Source organism: Rattus norvegicus, chromosome 13 (assembly GCF_021556685.1).
Source record: "Rattus norvegicus strain SHRSP/BbbUtx chromosome 13, alternate assembly SHRSP_T2T, whole genome shotgun sequence".
NCBI classification, from domain to species: domain Eukaryota; kingdom Metazoa; phylum Chordata; class Mammalia; order Rodentia; family Muridae; genus Rattus; species Rattus norvegicus.
The window spans coordinates 100,688,003-100,701,429 of NC_141546.1; the positions used below are offsets into that span (position 1 = coordinate 100,688,003).

The 13,427-nt window shown below is 44.2% G+C and overlaps 1 long non-coding RNA gene across 1 annotated transcript; it reads right to left on the reverse strand.

Annotated features, from left to right (window-relative positions):
* Positions 1–2,862: 2,862 nt before the first annotated feature.
* On the reverse strand, positions 2,863–13,185 carry LOC148001870 (uncharacterized). The gene is made up of 4 exons (XR_015636378.1): positions 12,971–13,185; positions 12,690–12,812; positions 8,141–8,333; positions 2,863–4,517 (listed from the first exon to the last, which is right to left on the reverse strand). It is a non-coding gene; the product is annotated as an uncharacterized LOC148001870 (long non-coding RNA).
* Positions 13,186–13,427: the final 242 nt, after the last annotated feature.

The following is a 13,427-nucleotide window of genomic DNA, read 5'->3' on the forward strand; positions in this document are numbered from 1 at the left end:
AGCTGGCTGTGTGTTGTATGTGGTCTTTTACAGTTTGCCTTCCAACCTAGACATCATCGATTTGGGCACCTCATTCAGACCCCCCAGTCTTCCAGGTATCAAAGGAAATACTTCAAAGTTAGAGACATCAGTGATTTCAAAAACAATAAAGGCAGTCAGTGCCAAAAACTACAGTACAGATAAGTCTTAATGAACACCAACTATCTGTCCTGAACATAACATAGTTTCTGGAATTTCCCTCTCTGTATTCTTAAGAGAAATACAAGACTTGAAAAGCTAATGATCACTTCACATCATGCCTCTGGCTCCAAACTTCATTTACCCTCCCCGCAGAAGTTCCAGAGCTTGGGAAAGAGGTGCAGAATGTCTGAGACCCTATCTACTCACTATACATTTCCTCAGAAAACATAAAACCTGTTGGACGTCAGAGAGACATGACTTAGCAGGCCAAGCACTTAGTGTACCGGGGTCTCTCTCATTAGAGGAAGAAAACATAAAAATACAAAACCATAGGCTTATCGAGTGATCTGAGCCACAGGCTTCGGGTTTATCCAGCAGAGGACAAACACTGGCCAGCTAGTGTGAAAATGGCAAGCAGTGCTTTGCTAAAATTTATTATTCTTGGGAACAAAACCAGAAAGTGCACAAGGTGGGTTTAAAAAAAAAATTAAGCCTGATTCAACTCTCCATCTAAAGGGCTGAGAATTTATGGTAATGGAGCAGAAAACAGTTGCTCAGAGGGGTAATCCTGTCCATGTGCAGTGAATACTTATATGATGGGATTTGAGGGTTTTGGACAAGAGCTTCCGCTAGGAGACCACGTGTGCCACATGTTGAATTAACAAAGGCATATATGAAGATTTATGAGAAAGAGAATGCACACATGCACACACACATATGCACACATATGCATGCTCGCACATGCATGCACACACACACCTAGATATACCATTTTGTTGAAGTTTGTGTCTTTGTTCAGATGTCTTGCTTTACTGTATTGTTAGTCAATAAGACAACCGGAGGATAATTCTGCTCAAAATCCTTTTTTGCTATTGGAAAATTAGACACAATTCTGTAGCCAAGTCACCGGCAATGTTGGTTAGCTCTGGTGTGGTAATTTGCCATTTGAAACTGACTCGTAGGGGCTGGGGATTTAGCTCAGTGGTAGAGCACTTGCCTAGGAAGCGCAAGGCCCTGGGTTCGGTCCCCAGCTCCGGAAAACTGGGTTCGGTCCCCAGCTCCGGAAAAAAAAAAAAAAAAAAAAAGAAACTGACTCATGAGCCAGGCTTGGTCCTGGAAACCTGATCTCCCTGACATGGGAATGAAGAAACAGACAGACATCCGTACAGAGAAGCTGGGGTCAGGTGGGGGATGCTCACTTTGATGGAGCAGCACCAACTATGCACAGCCCACCCCTGGGCCCCAACATGTTTACTCTGTACAACTGTGCGGAAAGGTGAGCTAGGAGAAAGGGATTAGCTCGGGCTCCCTAGAGGGTCTCTCTAGGTGAGCAATCTTAGGCTGTAAACAGCCAGGAGAAGGACAGTTACAGTTAGTAGGTTTTGTACACATGGAGGAAGGCCCAGCCTCAGCCATTCCTGAGTCTGACCTGAGGAAGGCTTTGCCAGTTCCCATGGGTGCCTTGTCAGTGATGCACACTCCCCAGGGCTTCAATCAACCCTTACACTTCCCTCCAGGCTTCCTGAGTTCCCCACACATCTTTGATTATCAGGATATGCATGTTGAGATGGACATTATTATTGGTATTTTGTGTTTGAAGAAGCAGAACAACTATTTCTCCAGACTCATGTCGCCACAATCCTCCCATCCCTGCTCCCCCATTTCTCCACCCAACTCATCTCCCTACACCACTCTCATCTCCCTGACCAAGTTACTGCTTACTGAAGGGCTGGTTCCCCGTGGATTCTTTGAACCTGTTAAGTCTCAGTTAAAAGCATGAAGAAACTCTATCCGACCTTTCCGAACACATGCATCTTCTTTTCTACACCACCCCGTGTTCCTTCCTGTGTGTCCCCTAAAATAGCATTATTACACTTGGCGGTAATAACTTCCTTTGTGGTCTGTCTCCCCCACTAAGTTTTGGATCCCAAAAAGGAAGAAATCATGCCCGGTGCTGAAAAGATGTAGGTGCTTAAGAAAATATCTGTGAAACGGATGAACAGGGCAACTTCCCTGGGCTCACAGCATGCAACTGTTACACAAGGAACTCAAGTCCTTGTCTCTATAAAGGGTCATTTGTTGGTAAGGCTGATTAATGTATGTAGGATGATGTCATTACACAGGTGAAGGCAGGTACAAGACAGAATGAGGCCCGTCATTGGATGAGAAGGAAGGATGAGCGGGAGAAAAGTTTTAGAGGAGTCTGGAACCAAAAGGAGAAGAGGCAACAAAGAGAACATGGAGGCGGATGTTAAGATTCCTCTCCGCACATTTACAGTCTGTTATGAATATTCTTAAGGGACGGATGTGTACAGGATTTTGTGTATCTAGATGAGCAAACTGTATGTTATCTAGGTGCGCAGTTATATCTTATCAGCTGGATCAGAGGTTATTGTGTTGTGTGTTCTTTCATGTGGCGATTTAAGTTCAAGAGAGTATGTGGTGGCTGGAGACACTGGGCCGCCATGGAATTGGGGTGTGTATGTCTGGCACGGTGGCAACCTGCCGTGGGAACTAGATGGGTAGAGAGATTGTTGCCGGGCTCAGAGAGAAGCCATCGGCAGTGTGATATGGGATAGAGCAATGATGAGAAGCTTTGCTGACTGAGATGAAGACATCTACCAGATATCTTGGGGCACTGCGGTGCCAGACCGAGAGTGGGATAAAAGAAAGACCTTTTTTATAATATTACAGCAACACATATATATGTTTATTTAAAATAAAAAGAGTAACAGCTACATTGATGACCTTGAAGAATCTTCAGTGAAACCAATAATCACCAAAAGCATAGACACATCACATAATACTAGGATGTACCACCAACCTGTTAACAATCCACTAAGTCACACCCTTGAGCTCATCCCCATGTAAATGTCTCTCCAACAAGGAAGACACACCATGCAGTCCAGACATTAGCTGCCACTTACCTTAAAAGGCATCAAACTGAACTTGAGTTCAATCTCTTCCCTCAGGTAAATATCGGGTGCTAATGTAAGGACAACACAGCTGGCTCACATACCAAATTCTGTGGCGTCTGAACACATGTGCTCATCCCTCAGCGCGGTGACAGGTGTCCTGATGTGGTCTCACCGTGCCAGGCGCAATCAAATTAGTCAACAGTTCCTACTAATATCAAAGGCGTCTTTAGCATGACTGTTTATCTGTAGCTGTGATATCATCTCTTTTGATTTATGTCTTTCGTCCTCCGTGAGGCCCCATGTTCGCCTAAATTAACGTCCTCCCAGCAGCCGAGGGTTCTGACTGATTCTTCCTTACTCTCCATAATGAAACAGAACAACAGGATTTTTAAAAACTCTTCTACAACTGGTTTCTTGCTCATCCTCATTTCCATTGTGATGGAACCCTCAGGAAGAGAGGGGTTTATTTTAGCTCACCATCCCCAGTTATAGACCACCGTCCCAGGGAAGACAGGGTATCGGGAACTTGCAACAGCTGGTCATTTCACATCCAAGAGCAGAGAGAAAAGAACAAATAGGTACACAATGGCTCACCCACTTGGCTAAGCTCGAATTCGTCACTATTGAAGGACAGGACTAGGAGATGGCCTGTATTACCCATGGGGCTGCATCTTCTCACACTGGTAGGCTTAAGAGTATCGCTGGCAGATCTGCCCCCAGGCCAACCCAATGTAGGCAATCTTCACCAAGACTCTCCTTGTTGACTTTAGGTTGTGTCAAGTAGACAATTGAAAGTAACCAATATTTCGCTTCCTCTTGGAGCCCAGTTGTCTCAGGTTTACATCAACACTGCTTTCACGGGTGACAGATTTGTCTCTAACCACAGGGTCTACCACCAAAAACAAGGTCGCTAATCGGGAATGATCTTGAATCTTCCTGTCAAATCTGAACTAGAAAGGTCTGAGAACACACAGTTACGTTCTTTCGTGGGAAAAAAATGCCAGGTGTCCCTGTTTCCTTGAAAGGGAGAAGCATTCCATTCTACTCCTAGGAAAGAAAAAACCGGGAGAAGGACTTTTCTGTCCTTCATTCACTTCCTAGGCGTTTAAGAGTGGTGTCCCAGATTGGCAAGGATGGGGGAGGGACCTGAACAGGATGTCTGTGGTCCTCCCTGCAGACTCGAGGCACTTTCATGACTTCTCAGCTCTCCCAGATGCTCAGCAAGCTTGGTCAGGGGCACAGCCAGCCAGTCTCATGGTGTTGCCTGCAGCCAGGGGATGGTGGGGGGTGGGGGGGGGAATTGGCTCCACCAATGGGGAAGCAGCTTGAACGCCTGTCCTCTTCCTGTGTTTTCCAACCTTCAGTTTCAAGTGGGAGAGGGGCTGACTGCTCATTTATCTTATCCCACTGTCCATCTGGCTTAAAATTCAAAAGGAGACAGGGGATGATTAATTACCAAATTTCAACGAATGTCTCCTTTTCTGCTTTTCAAGACTTTTTGGCTGGTTGCGCAGCCTACCTCTTAATAACCCCATTAAAATGTAATAAAAATTAGAATGCAGGCACTGGTAATGTCACATGACATAGTCTCAATTGTGGTGTTTCCGGGACTGATCTTGGGCTAAACAAATTAATTACTTTCGCATCGGTTCTCTCATTTCAAACCAGAACCAAATAGCTACTTCATTCAACCCTGCCAAGAACACAGTGAGTTCATTAAGAGCTTCTAACATGAGATCTGCTGTAGACAGATGGGTTTCTGTTGGAATATTAGTTTTGACACAAATGAACTTGAAGATGCCCTCCCCAAGCACCCATAAGGATAAAGCCAAAGAGAGAACCTGGGGTGTTACTGCATAAGCATGTAACTTTTTCCCAGTAGAGAAATATTATTGTCTAAAGCAAATACCCTTGGTGGTTCAGGTTCCCTAAACATGCTTCAGCCACTTCTGTCTTTTTTTTTTTTTTCTTGAGACCAGCTTCCATGACAATACCAAGAAAACTGTTCAACTCCTTTTTGATTGTAAGGGAAAAGAAGTAATATAGCTGTCACCTGCCCCAGAAGTAAATGCACCAAGGGTGTGTGATCATCCCCTTAAGTTAGTAGCTTGCCCTTTGAACCCCACCCCCACCCCACCCCCCTTACCACAGGACAGTCTCTGTGATTTTCAGCTCCCTCTAACAAACCCAAGAGCTCTTAGTCATCCAGATAAAGAACAAATGCCGCCGGCCAAGTAGGGTCCCTTGTGTTTGAACAACCACCTTTGAAAGGTAGAAGTGTCCCTTGCATAGTTTCTCTTCCTAGAAACTGAATTGGGAAGTGTGTAGGATTCCTTTCTCCTGCCTCTTGGGCAAGCTCCCATCCCAGGCAGTCTCGTTTCTCTCAGCTTGTCATCGCTTCTTACTCTGCAGACGGCATAACTTCTTCTTCGTTGCTACTATTTTGAGCTCCCTCCTTATCTTAGGACCGATATTTGTTCCTTCCTTGTTCAGAAGTCTTAGCATCAAGTTTGAAATCCCTAGACATCCTGGAGCCACTGGGTTGAATCCCAGGAGTGCTAAAAGGGTCCTTTCTCTTTCTTGCTGGTGTTTTCAGTTTCTCTTCTAAAGCTCAAATACTGAAGACAAAGGAGTTATTTCCTCTAGGTGGGCTCACAGAATGTTTTTACCCTAACAAAATGCTATATCCTGTTAACGGAACTGGCTAAACTGGCTAGGCCTTGTAAGGCATCAACATTAAAAAAAATAGGGATTTCAGGCCTAGAGAGAAGGTTCAGTGGTTAGGAGGATTGACTCCCTTTGTAGAAGACCCAGGCTCAATTCCCAGCATCCAGGCAGAAGATAACAAACACCTCTAACTCCATTTTCTAGGCATCCTGGTCCCTCTTCTAGCGTCCGTGGGCTCTGAGAAAGCACATAGTACCCAGGCACACATGCAGGCAAAACACTCATGCACATAAAATAAAATGAATCAAATTAAAATAAAGAAATAGGAATTTATTCAGTATTCATTTCAACACAGGACTAATCTCATCTCCGTGACCGGATGGTTGATTGAGACCTATTAGTCTTTCTGACATACCTACCTGATACCTGGTGTTATCTACATAAAGGAGGGGGGCCTTTCCATTCCCCAATAGCAACAATATTTCCCATGAAAATACAGCAGAGTACAGCCACACCTTAACAAAGTTAGTCTTTCCCCCACCAAGTATCTGTTTCTACCAGATATACCCAAAGGACAGACACAAATCAGCTATACGATTCCATACTAAGTTCCTACGCCATGAGGAGATTTGCAGGGCCTGTGTTTGCTAGTCAAGTTCTGGACCACTGAGCCATATCCCCCAAGCCTTCGGATCTACTCCTAAATGGGTCTTTAGAAGCCTAGTGAGAAGCCACCCCTGGCTTCTCAGATGCACAAGGCCATTGTCTTTGCAGAGGATTGGAACGCCAGCAGAGTACTGGTCAAATCTATATTGGAGAGATATGCAGTTACCAAGTAGGGACCAGGTCATTTTTCCGTTAGAAATACGGCATGTCCCGTCATGAAGGGAGGATTTATTTATGTACCTTCAGTCTTAATACCCTCTCGGTGAAGATATGGTGTATTGTTTTCTGCAAAATGGAGTCCTGGTGTGCTTAAATAACTTGATCTCTAAATGTCTGAGTTTTGCTGCAATGCCCCTCATCCCTTTTCCTTCATACCCTAAGGGGAAATGCGCAGTCTGAACCTGATTGCTTGGGTTGTACTTTCCCTTGTTAACGTAGGCGGAAGTAACCTGAGCTTTAAACTGAGTGCTTCTATCCAGATTTTATAATCTAATATCTAAAGCACGACCCAGAAGAGAGCTAATGAACTGCTCATACAAACCACACAGCCTGCTGACCCCATAATGTCTTACTTTGTTATTGCTGTGACAAAATGCCTGGCAAGTGGTTTAGGGAAAGAAAGGTTCATCCTGACTACAGTTCAACCCAACATGATGGGGAAGGCAGGAGCTGGAGGCTGCTGGTCAGAGTGCATCCTTATCAGGAAGCTGAAAACAATTAAGGGGGAGGGGTATTCAGTTCACTTTTCAGTTTATTCAATCAGACATACCACCCTGGGGGTAGTGTCATCCACATTAAGGTGAATCTCCCTTCCCCAATTAGCCTAATCTAGATAATCTGCCACAGCCATTCCCTGAGGTCTTTTCCATGGCTTATTAGTTACTTTCTGTCTGTCGCTGGGACAAAACGCCACAACCCAGGGTGACCTACAGAAGAGTTGTTTTCATGAATAGCTTCATCATGGCTGAGAGTTCATTACATCGAGCAGCAGGCGTGGCAGCCGGACCCTGAGAGAGCACATCTTCAGCGGCAAGCGAGAAGGAGCCAACTGTAAGTAAACAGAAACTAAGAACTCTCGAATCTTTCCCTCAGTAACAGAAATTCTCCAGCAAGGCCGAGTTCCCTCCTCACACAGGGCCACCAACTGGGAACCAAGTATTCAAGTATCCTAGTGTAGAGCAGGGGACAGACATTTGTCATTCAAATCCCATCAAGTTCAGAATGAAGATTAGCTGACCCAGCCCCGCAGACGAATGGAGGGTAAGGCTTTTGACAGAAATAGAGTCTTTTGATGTAAGTCATGCTCAGAAACTTGAAGCTCCACACTATCCTACCTTCCTACCACACGGAGCAAAAACTGGATTTCTACTACAGGTTTTAAACAGTGATTTGTTTTTTTAAGTGTAATGCTTGAAATAACAATGGTGGCACCAAGAAACTTATTAGAAATGAAAATCCAGACCTATGAATCAAAAATTCCAACGACAGATCCCTCCGGGTGTGCTAAGGCACACTAAAATTTAAGAACAACTTAATTTCACCTCCCATATTTTGATAATTCCAGATCTTGTTGGTCCGATCAGTCAGCAAGGTCCCAAGGCCTGAGTTGTTAGCAGCAGTAGGAAAGAACCTTCTCCATTCTTGAGGAGTTAGAGACACAGACGGTTAACACTGAACAATCTGAATTAGCATGGGGTACCATGACTCACCGTGGTGTCCAGGCACATGTGGAGAACTATGTGGCTATTCCATATGGTTCACAGATATCAGTCCATTGTAATTCAGGTGTGCAGAGGAAAAATGCATATTCAAACACCACTTCAAACTGTGCAAAAGATCAATGGATCGCTGAACAACTATGGCAGCCAACAGCTGGCCTGACGCTAATCCTGTAGAACGGCTCTGGTGGAGAAGCAGAGAGGACACACAATGAAACACAGAATCACAAACAACTCCAGATTTTACACGTAATTGCCTTTGGCTGCAAACCAAATGCTTTCGTGCTCCATGTGGGAAGTGCTCTGGGTCACGAATCAAGCCATGTTTGTGCCCGAAGATACCGATCTCCACATTAAAAGATTCCAACCACAGGGTTTGGGCAGAGAGCACTGTGGGCCAGTGGGTGCAAGAGATAAGACCTGCATTTTGGATGTGCAGCATGGGCGGAAGGGGTTAAAGGTTAGAGTCGGTCTACAGAACACTGGTTGTCAACTAGCCATCCATGAGTGGCTTCTGTGCACGCAAAAGTTATGAGCAATGGGGGTGGATAGAGCAGCACTCCCTTCTGAGAAAGCCCAAAGGAACAGGATGCCAAGAACAGCAAATAAACAATCAGAGAGCACAAAAGGCAGAAACATGTAAATACAGATGAAAATGTCTTAATGAGCAAACTTATCCAAGAAGTGACTAAAACCAGAGCATGTTAACAAAGGAAAATAGAATTGAGTTGGAAAATCCTCAGTGGGTGAAGGATGAATGGTAGAAAGGAAAATCAAGTGGGGACTGCTGGTGGCAAGGCAAAGGACTTAAAGACACACCAAACTGCACATGCCACCTCTTAAGGGACAATGGTCATGGTTAGAGAATCAGGGGAGGGAGGTTGGAAGCTGTTATCCAAACCTTTCTCTTTCTTTCTCAGACATTCAGAAGTCAATGAGGTTGTTGATACGACGGTGCCAAGATGGAAATCATACCTGCAGATAGCTCCTTGCTGGAGTGCCATGTAAGAAGAAATAGAGGAGCCAAGGACCCCAGCTCTGTGGGAAGGTCCACACTCATCCTTACGCTAAAGCTCACCATCTTGCTTTGTGGTTGAGGGATGAAGATGAGGCAGATTGAGAAAATACCACAGGAAGGAGGAAACTGGAGGAGAAGAATTGTCATCAGCACCTAGGGCTCACAGGTCTTCTTAGCCTTGGCTACACATGGTGTCACTAAAAGTAAGTCCAGATTAATCGGGGTTCGATCTCACCCAGGCTATAGGATAGTTGGTCCTTGGCCAAGAATCCATCAAACACTTTGCTGAGAAACCACTAATCAAGAACATTGGCACCGAGAAAACCACAGAGGATCACAGAGAGACTAAGGTCAAGAATCATGGAACTTGCACAATACTGCATTGGAGACAAATTCCCTCAAAGCTGGCTTTCTGTAGGGAGAAAGAAGTATGAATGTTTAGGGCAGTGTCTAACATGTGAGGTGTCTGAGAAGCCATGTTAGCAGGTGTGTTTTCACGAGCTGCTGCTTCAAACAGGGAAACCAAGATGGAGACCTGGGAAATGTTGCTTCTGTGAATTATGATGATGGATGGGTTATGGCTCAAAGAAATGGAAGATGAATGAATGCCAGTGTAAAGACTGAGATGGCCCCTGCGCAACAGAACATTGGCATCTGTTGTCTTCCTTCCCCACCTTTCTGGTAAGCTCTGCCTCATCTTTAGTGCCTTTCTCTCCAAACTTTTTCCCAGAGAAATCCAATCACCTTTTCTGGTTTAACTTCAGACTTGAAGTGCTATTTTTCTCTGTATTTGCTCTATTTCAGGCTGGACACACCCTCCTGTCTTGTCTCCAATGGCATAGATACCTCAAGACTGGCTTTCCCAAAGCAGTAAAACCATACTACAAACATCTGGCATGGTTTGAATTGGGAAAGTCCCCCAAAGACTCAGGGTAATAAATACTTGGTCTCTGATTGGTGGCGCTGTTTAGTGGTGATGTGAACATGTGGGAGGAAGTATATCATTGGGGAAAGGCTTTGAGCATTCATAGCCTGACCCCACTTTCAGTTCACTCTCTCTGCTTTATGTTTGTGGTTAATGAGAGCACCTCTCAGACTTCTACTCAGGCTGCCTGTATACTGCCTTCCCCACCATCATGGACTCTCCCTCTAGGACTGTAAGCCCAAATAAACCCTTCTGTAAATTGCTTTGGGTCATGATATTTTATCATAGCAACAGACAAGTAGCTGTTATACCTGGGGTGGGCTTTAACCATTAGAATTATTTTACATTTATTCACTAAACAGAATACACTGACCCAATCCTGGATTTAATAGGTAAGGTTAAATCAATCATAGTGAGTCATGGTTTCTTTCTTTTAGCATCAGGGTAGAATTCTCAAAAGTTGAATGTCTTTCAAGTAAGAGCCTCTCCTATATTCCTCTTTTAAATCCTGTTGTTCTTAACTCTGGTCGTTTATTCTTAATAAAGTACACAGTAAGAGGAAGGGATTACAATGGTGGGTTGAGATTTACCTCAAGGAGTGGGGAAAGCTGTTAGTCAACCACAGTGGTGACTGTGTGAGTCTTTCAGATCCTCATGACTTTGTCCATGCTTGGTGGGGCAGCCTTCAATGTCACATTCATTAACACATTCTTTATAAAGCCTGTCTGATTTCTCGAGCCTTTCCTTTCACTCTGTATCTCCATGGCACCATTAACAACCAATAGTTTAGTAAGACAAACTGAGCTAAGATGAATGGGGATAGAAGACATGAGACGTAGAAGCTGAAGTTACTGCAGGGGAAAAGAATGGCTCCAAGGTCACTTGTGCAGGTCTTCAGTTCATTGGGATGATGTGCTCCTGTCAATCACCCTGGCTTCTCATCATCATGTGGCTTCTGAGAGCCACAATGTTCATTTTGGTTTGAAAATAAAAGACGTTGTCTTGTTTATCACAATGGTGGCAGTTGTGACCATATAGACAAATTGCCTACTTGACTTCTTCAAGTATACCTTTCTGGGGTGATGTCTATTTGAAACAGAATACAAAACACATGTGTTTTGTGAGGAAAAGTACTGATCAAACAGTTGCCTGGCCTACAGTCTTCAGTGGCTTCCCATTGAAGAAGGAAAAGACAAGGCCATACAACCCCACCAGCATATGGCCAGCACCTGCTTCCTGACCTCAGTCATCTTCCTTTCTCTATTCCAGAATATGTAGGTGACTCAGGAATAAATTACCTTGCTTTAGTGCATATTTTATTTTTTAAAAATATTGACTTTATTATTATTTCAGGCTAAAAGATGGCTTGATGATTGAGAGTGGTTACTGCTCTTTCAGAGGACTAAAGTTCAGTTCCCAGCACCCACATTGGGCAGCTGCTGGTAACCCCAGAAGATTGGCTGCCCCTTTCTACCCTCAAGAGGCACCTGCATACTTTGTGCATGGTGACACACTGGCACAAATTTTTTTATTTTACTTTATCATTATTTGTGTGTGTGTGTGTGTGTGTGTGTGTGTGTGTGCGTGCGCGCGCGCGCGTGTGCCCATATATGCAGGTTCCCTGGAGGCCAGAAGAGGGAAATAGTTAAATCTGTTTACTCATCCCTTCATTCCTTTGAAAAAGAGCCTTCTCATTTATCCTGGGCTGGTTTTAAAACCCTATGCCTCCCATCATAAGCTCCCGAGTACTGAGAGCACAGACACAGACCACTGATGCAAACCACCTCACCTGGCTTATTTTTTATATACAGTTTTTAAAGCTGTAAAATTCACCAAGTGAGATTTTTCAATAATAATACAATCATTTCTCACACAACGAGTGAGGCTTAGACAGCCAAATAGCACTGCTACTTTAAATCCAATCTCTATCTCTGCCAACATTATTCTAAAATTTCTTCTACTCTGGTAAATTTTATTCTCCAGCCTTCCAACATCTTCCCACTTACATAATCTACAGGATCACTCAAACATTACAAAAGGTAAACATGTTTGACCAAATCGATGATGGACAGAAATAGGTCTTATCAAGTTTAAGTTCTGTAGTTTAATTATGGTTTACCTCCTTTGTCTAAGTCAGCATTTCTCAACCCCTGGGTCGTGACCATCAGAAAACACATATTTCCAGTGGTCTGTGGAACTAAGACATCACTCAGTAGCAAAATTGCAGTTATAAAGTAGCAGCAAAAATGAATTTATAATTGGGGATTCCTCAGACCATCAGAAATACTGTGTTTCCTGACAGTCATGCCGCACAGGTTGAGAACTCCTACTCTAAGCTATTATCTTCTTTAATTCATCCATGTTTGGGAGACAGAGAGAGAGCAGCCCCATTCATGTCCTCTGATTGTTTGAGTAATGTACTCTACACAGGAAAGCAGAAAGTGCAAAGCCTAGAAATGTAGAGAAAAGAAGAAGAGAGTATGTAATTTTAACATATAGAGGCAGACGAAGATGTCACCCCAGCACCTCTATCTCTCCCACTCGGCTACCATCATCCTGCACCAGACCACCGCAGCCTCTGGGAGGCCATCCTTTACCGATCTCCCAAAGGTCTCCCCGGATCACTGCTTCTCGGAGGGCCTAGCAGCAGGGCCTCTGTCCTTGCAGCACAGGAGTTTTTCTTCTTGCAGAAATGTCCCATTCCCTGGCGTCTTCCACGTCTGCATCCCAACAAGAACGATCGTGTTGTGAGCGGCTCCTTCAGTCCAGCCCTCACCCCAACACATGCCCCTTCTTTTTCCCTGCTTCATGCTCCCTAGCATCACGTGGCACCGCATGTGAGTACACACGAGTAGATATACAGGATCTATATGCTTACGTGTTGTCGGTCCCATCCCACGGGAGAAACTGCAAGAATGCAAGGAATTGGTTTCTGTTTCTTATCATGTTCGTAGCATGTAACTTAGCGTCAGAAAAGTCACATCCTCAGTAAATATCTGCTGAGTGAAGAGATGATGAGTTGAAATTTGTATCTAACATCTTACAAAAATTGTTGACATGCCTATTCTCCTGAAATGGTCACAATGATGCTTCTGCAATTAGGGTGATTCCCACAGTCGTCTGTGATTAGAGGCATCTCTTTACAATGGGTGAGTTTCTGAATGGGCTATGGCAAACACAATTGGCCTTCTGTGCATGCCTGGTTTTTATCAGTTTGAGAAGCTGTAACAAAATAGCACAAACTAAATGCAATGGAAATCTAATTCTCATAGCTTGGGAGAGCAAGAAATCCACAATTAAGGCAGCAATGAATTGGAGCATGGTGCAGGCCTGCT